Here is a 6941-nt window from a genome sequence, read left to right as displayed (position 1 = left end):
AGCCATTTTAGCCGGCGAAAAATATTTTAGTAAAAAATTTTCAGTCATTTGTTCCCAAGTAGTGATAGACCCTCGTGGTAACGAGTTCAACCACTGTTTAGCTTTGTTTCTCAGTGAAAAAGGAAATAATCGAGGGTGAATGGCATCATCAGAAATGCCATTAATTTTGAAAGTGTCACAAAATTCCAGAAAATTCGCCAAGTGAGTGATGGGATCCTCATCCTACAAACCATCAAACTGAACAAACTGCTGTATCATTTGAATTGTGTTAGGTTTCAGTTCTAAATTATTCACAACAATAGTCATACATAGTACGTGGAGCAGGATTTTGATTAGCCGCAATTACAGGAGGTAGCTGATTGCCTTGGTTTTCAGCCATCTCTTCGGCTGGGGGTTGAGTATCTTCTTCTTGCTCGTTCTTCGTGTATCTTAAGCTTCGCCTTATTTCTCTTTGGTTTCTACGAACTATGCAATTGATTTCTTCGTCAAAAAGCAATGGTCCTGACGGGTTTCTTCTAGTCATAAACTATAAAAATCTGCCAAGAGAAAGAAAGAGTGGGTTAATAAATAATAAAAAAATTAAATTGCAAGAAAAATAAATGGCTAAAGTAATAAAAATTGAGCGTTCCTAATATTTCAGTTCCCCGACAACGGCGCCAAAAACTTGATCGTGAGGTTTCGTGATAAGTTTTAAATATTTATAATTACTCGTTCTTGAACTAACTATTATCGCGATGTAGGCAAGTGTACCTATCGAACAGTAGGATAGTTTTAGCAAGACCGAATTGTCGAACCCAAGGGAACTAAAAGTACTAGTAATGGCTGTCTTTTTATTATCTAGCCTAAGAATAAAGAAGTTTTGTTTTAATTAACTAATTCTCTAAACTAAGAATGCACAGAGAAAGGAATTGGGGAATTGCTTTTGGGGAAAATCGATTGACTTAAGACAATACCTAAGGACAAATCCACCTAGACTTTACTTGTTATTCTGGCTCTGAATCGGACGATTTATTCATTCAACTTGTTCTGTAGAGATCCCTAAGTTATGTTATTATCCCTATTTAAGACTAGTAACGTCTAATCCCTAGATTGAATAACTGAGACATTTCTCTAATTAACACTCTAGGGTTGCATTAACTCGATCAATGGATCCCCTTATTAGGTTTCACCCTAATCTAGCAAAATCTTGACACCCTATTTCTAGGTGTGCAATCAACTCCGCTTAATTCTGACAAATGTACTCTTAGACAGGGTCTATTCCGCCTCTGAATAAGAGCTTATCTTGAATCAGTATCCTGGGATATCAAAACAAGAATTAAGAACACATAATTAAGAATAAGTTAAATATTTATCATACGATTCAGAAAATAATAACAAGATTCATCTTAGGTTTCATTCCCCTTAGGTATTTAGGGGTTTAGTTCATAACTAAATAAGAAAACATCTCAGAAGAATAAAGAATACAAAACATAAAGAAAACCCAAAACTCCTGAAGGGAAAATGAGGAGAGATCTTCAGTCTTGATGATGAATCCGGCTCCCGAGATAGATCAATCGGCTTCCTTGGAGTAATTTCTTACTCCCCCTTCTCCGTCTCCCTTTTCTTCCTCCTCTAGGGTGTATTTATAGGCTTTGGAATGCCTAGAGGCCCTCAAAATTAGCCTTTTCCGAATTGGACTCAACTTGGGCTCGGCAGGGACACGCCCGTGGCACACGCCCGTGTTAGATTACTTCAGGCCGTGTTTGACACGGTCGTGTGGTCTGCCTGTGTGAATCGTGCTTTGGTTCTGCCAAGTTAGTGCGGCCGTGTGGGCTGCCCGTGTGAGGAAGTCTAGGCTGTTTTGAGTTCGTACTTTACCCATTTTCTCTATTTTTGGCCATTTTCTCGTTCCTTTCGCTCTCTTATGCTCTCTTAAGTATAAAACATGAAATTAAAGCATTATGAGCATCAAATTCACCAATTCTAATGAGGAATCATCCATAAAATGCATTAAACATGGGGTAAAAATATGTATAATTTACGGTTTATCAACACAAGGTACAATTGGAATGGATCGTAAAAGTATCTATATTTTTTCCAGATGCATCTCGATCCTCTCGATGTCTAGTTGCATAATCCAGTTTCTAATTCCATTTTTGAGTCAAAACTTGCATTTGACTAAGAGAGTGTCGTGAAAAATCCCTAACTTGGCGCTCAACAGACCCACATCTAAAACACGCTCCCGTTTTCCTCCAATATTCACCCGAATGGCACCTATCACAAAGAGCACAAATCATATCCTGATTCACACCCATAGCTACTTCCACCCGCTAAAGTTTGTCCATTCTGGCTCGCTTCTAAGGTCGTAAATTTGATCCAGTAAAACAAAACCCCCTCTTATTCAACACTTTATTCCTTTCTTTATTATTGCCCTCCAAGCGATAACTCTCTTCCACTAACTTGGTCTCATTCGTCTAAGATAGCTCAATCACAGACTTTTGGCCTACATATCCAAATTGGGGCCTGATGGCCCTATTCAAAACTCTTGGAAGCTCTTGGGACACAACATCGTCCCTAGCTTTCTGATTACCACCCTCAGAAATGTTCATCTCCACAATCTCACTTATCTCTAGATTGGGCATGTTGCTCGGAGAAGAGGACTCGACGTGAGCCACTGATAAACTATAATTTAGACATATTTTTACCCCATGCTTGGCATATTTATGATGATTTCTCCTTGGTTTTAGTGAATTCGATGCTCTTAATCCTTTAATTTCATGTTTTATACTCAGAAAAGCTTAGGATAGCAAAGAGAGCAAGAAACAGGCCAAAAAGGGACAAATTGGGTCTAAATCATTGTTTCACACGGCCTAGGCACTTCTACACAGGTGTTCCACATGCCCATGTGTGACACACGGGTAGACCACATGTCCATGTGTCATGGTCGTGTCGACTAAGAACCAACTTAGTATTGCACACGGCCTGAGCACCTTCACACGAGCGTGGCACATGGCCGTGTCTCTGACGAGCCCAAGCCTAGTTCTATTCAGAAAAGGGCACTTTTGAGGGTTTTGAAGCATTCTAAAGCCTATATAGACACCCTAGAAGAGGATTAGAGAGACAGACAGAGTTGGAGGCAGAAAATACTCCCGAATAGCCATCAGAATCACCTCAGAGCCAGGATCTACATCAAGACTGAAGATTTCCATCCAATTTCCTAGAAGTTCTTGAGGTTCTTTATATTTTGTTATTTTCCAAACTTTGAGATGTTTTCCATTATTATTATGAACTAAACCCCCTAAATACCTAAAAGAGATGAAACCTAAAACGAATCTTATTACTCTTTGATTTATATGATAAATATTTGTTCTTATTCTTAATTGTGAGTTTTAACCCTTGCTTTAATATTCCAGGATATTAATTCAGTTCTTAATATGCTTATCCAGTAGAGCAAAAGTCCCTGTTTAAGAGTAGATCATCCATAATTAAGCAGAGTTGAATGCAATCCTAGAGATAGGACGACATAAATCCGTCAGATTAGAGTCAAATCTAATAAAGGAATCCATAGATCGAGTTAATGCGATAATAAGGGTTTTAATTAGAAAGAGATTTCAATTAATCAACCTAGAGTCAGTTGTTTTTAGTCTTGAAAAGGATAATAACATAAATCAGGGATTTCTACAGAATAAGTCAAGTGAATAAATCGTCCAAGTCAAAGGTAATAAGTGAAGTCTAGGTGGATTCTTTCTTGGGTATTGTCTTCTCCATTGGTTTTTTTCTAAATTATTTTTCAACTTTCATCTCTTTCGTAATCTTAGTTAAATTAGAAAATTAGTTTAGTTTAAAAATATCCTTTAATTCTTAGGCTAGATAATAAAAAGATAGTAATTACTAGTACTTTTACTCCTCGTGGATACAATATTTCCAGTCTCACCATAACTATACTACTGTTCGATAGGTGCGCTTGCCTTAAGTCAAATTTTTAGTTATTTTCACGATCATCAAGTTTTTGGCACCGTTGACGGGGAACTAAGATATTAGGAACATTTGATTTTTATTACTTTAGCCATTTTTACTTTTATTGCAATTTATTTGTTTTAATTTAATTTATTTTTTCTTTTCTAAATTTACTTTCGTTTGCCTCTGGCAGGTGTCTCTAGTTTATAACTAGAAGGAACCCATCAGGACCTCTACTTTTTGACAGTGAGATCAAGAGCACAGCTCGCAGAAACTGAAGAGAAATTAGGCGAAGCCTACAATACATAGAGGAAGGGCAAGAGGATGATATCCATATTATAAACGAGGAGATGGCTGATAATCAGAATAATCTGCTACCTCCTATGATTGTTACAAATCCAGTAGAACAGAATCTTGCTCCGCGCACTATGTATGATTATGCTAAACCTAGTTTAACAGGAACTGAATCGAGTGTAGTTAGACCTGCTGTTGCTGCAAATAATTTTGAACTGAAACCTAACACGATTCAAATGATACAATAGTTTGTTCAGTTTGATGGTCTGCAGGACGAAGATCCAAATACTTATTTGGAAAATTTTCTAGAATTCTGCGACACTTTTAAAATCAACGGTGTTTCTTATGATGCCATACGCCTTTGATTATTTCTCTTTTCATTAAGGAATAAAGCTAAATAGTGGTTGAACTCGTTGCCATGAGGGTCAATCACTACTTGGGAACAAATGACCAAAAAATTTCTACTTAAATATTTTTCACCGGCTAAAACGGCTAAATTGAGGAATGGTATCTCTTCTTTTGTGCAAATGGATTTAGAAACTCTTTATGATGCATGAGAGAGATACAAGGACTTATTATGAAGGTGCCCTCACCATGGGTTACCTCTATGGCCACAGGTTCAGACTTTTTACAATGGTTTGAACCCCTCAACAAGGCAACTTATCAACGCAGCCACCGGTGGAACTTTAAACAACAAAACACCTGAAGAGGCCTATGAATTTATTGAAGAGATGTCACTAAATAACTATTAGTGGCAAGTCATGAGAACGAAGCCGACAAAAGCAACTGGTGTTTTCAACCTCGACGCGGTCACTATGCTATCTAACCATGTAGAACTTTTAAATAAAAAGATTGATGGTTTGTATAGTTCTACTCAAGGACATCCAGTGATGAGGTGTGATTCAAATGGAGGAGTACGTAACACAGATTATCCATCCTTCAACCCTAGCATCGAGGAGGAACAAGTTCGAAAAATGGGCAATAATTCTAAAACTCAAAATAACCCGTATAGTAACACTTATAATGCAGGTTGGAGGAACCACCCCAATTTTTCTTGGGTGGTCAAGGAAATCAAAGACCACAACATCTTCTGGGTTTTCAACAACCACCTTACCAATAGGAAAAGAAGCTGACCCTTGAAAAGATGCTAACGAAATTTATAACGGTATCCAAAACACATTTCCAAAACACCGAGACAGCTCTTAAAAATCAGCAAGCATCAATTCAAGGGCTCGAGAATCAAATAGGCCAATTGGCAAAGATGATTTTCGAACAACCACAAGGTAGCTTGCCGAGTAATACTGAAACTAACCCAAGAGAGCAGTTAATGCGATTACTGTTCGTGATGAAGAAGGGTTAGTTGAACCTGAACCAGAACCGAGGTGAGGATTTGTAGTAAGTAAAGGTAAGGATGAGGTGAATCACAGTGAGCAAAAACTGGTAAGTAGAGAATATAAACCTCGTGTACCATACCCCAGTGCAATAAGGAAAGACCACACGGACGAACAATTTGGAAAATTCCTTAAATTATTAAAGAATTACATATTAACTTATCATTTATTGAATCTCTTTCGCAGATGGCAAACGCAGTTAAATTTTTAAAGGAGCTTTTAACAAATAAGCAGAAGTTGGATGATACATTGTATGTGGAATTGAACGCAGTTTGTTCAGCCATTCTACAAAATAAGCTACACAACAAACTGAAAGATCCAGGGAGTTTTACGATTCCTTGCTTAATTGGTAGTTTAGCTGTTAACAATGCTTTGGCTAATTTAGGGGCTAGTATTAATTTCATGCCCTATAAAATGTTTACGCAAATAGGTGTAGAGAAACCCAAATAAACTAGGATGAACATTCAATTGACAGATAAAATAATTAGATTTCCTAGGGGTATTATTGAAGACGTACTTGTCAAAATTGATAAATTTATATTCCCAATTGCCTTTGTTGTTCTAGACATGGACGAGGATAGTGACGTACCTTTAATTTTAGAAAGGCCCTTTTTAGCAACTGCTAGAACTACCATTGATGTTGGCACAGGTGAATTGATACTTCGTGTAGGTGATGACACGATTAAGCTTCAAGCTCGTGATTTTGCTAATATATCCAGTAATCGAGATGATTGTTTAAATTTTGTTAATTTGAGTAAAGTTGCAACTCAAACTTCTTTGCAGGAATCTCCTAGGACGAACATGATATTGCCTCATTCTAATCAAAGCAACAAGAATGGAGTGACCCACAAAGAATGAAAGCTTCAGATCGATGAACTAGACGAATGGCGAACACATGTCAAGGAGAAACCAAAAGTACACGATAAATCAAAGCGACACCTCGATAAGCCCAGGGATGAAACAATGCAATTTAAGGTTGGGGATAAAGTATTGTTAGATGACAAGGACCTCCGAATTGTTACTTCAGAGCTTAATACAGACGGAGCAACTCCTTTCACAGTACTGAATGTTTTCCCATATGGTACAGTCGAGGAAAATCATTCTCAATTCGACACTTTTAAGGTAAATATTACTTGACTTAAACTTTATATGGATAATACAATTGATAGTGAGGAGTCTCGACTCTGCGATCCGCTGTAATCATGCGAATGAGAGGTAAGTCGAGCTTAGACTCTAAATAAGCGATCTTCGGGAGGCAACCCGAGCACTAACACCACAAACTAGTTTATTTAAGCTATTTTTAATGTTTTGTGCAGGTAC

The 6941-nt window shown here is 37.5% G+C and overlaps 1 non-coding gene across 1 annotated transcript; it reads right to left on the bottom strand.

Moving 5' to 3' along the window:
• Window positions 1-4724: 4724 nt before the first annotated feature.
• On the bottom strand, window positions 4725-4831 carry LOC121204024 (small nucleolar RNA R71). The gene has a single exon (XR_005898952.1). It is a non-coding gene; the product is annotated as a small nucleolar RNA R71 (small nucleolar RNA).
• Between the last annotated feature and the right edge of the window lie 2110 nt (window positions 4832-6941).

This window comes from Gossypium hirsutum, chromosome A07 (genome assembly GCF_007990345.1).
Source record: "Gossypium hirsutum isolate 1008001.06 chromosome A07, Gossypium_hirsutum_v2.1, whole genome shotgun sequence".
Lineage (NCBI taxonomy): Eukaryota > Viridiplantae > Streptophyta > Magnoliopsida > Malvales > Malvaceae > Gossypium > Gossypium hirsutum.
The sequence above is the reverse complement of the archived record's forward strand: the minus strand, read 5'-3'. Positions and strand labels throughout refer to the sequence as shown.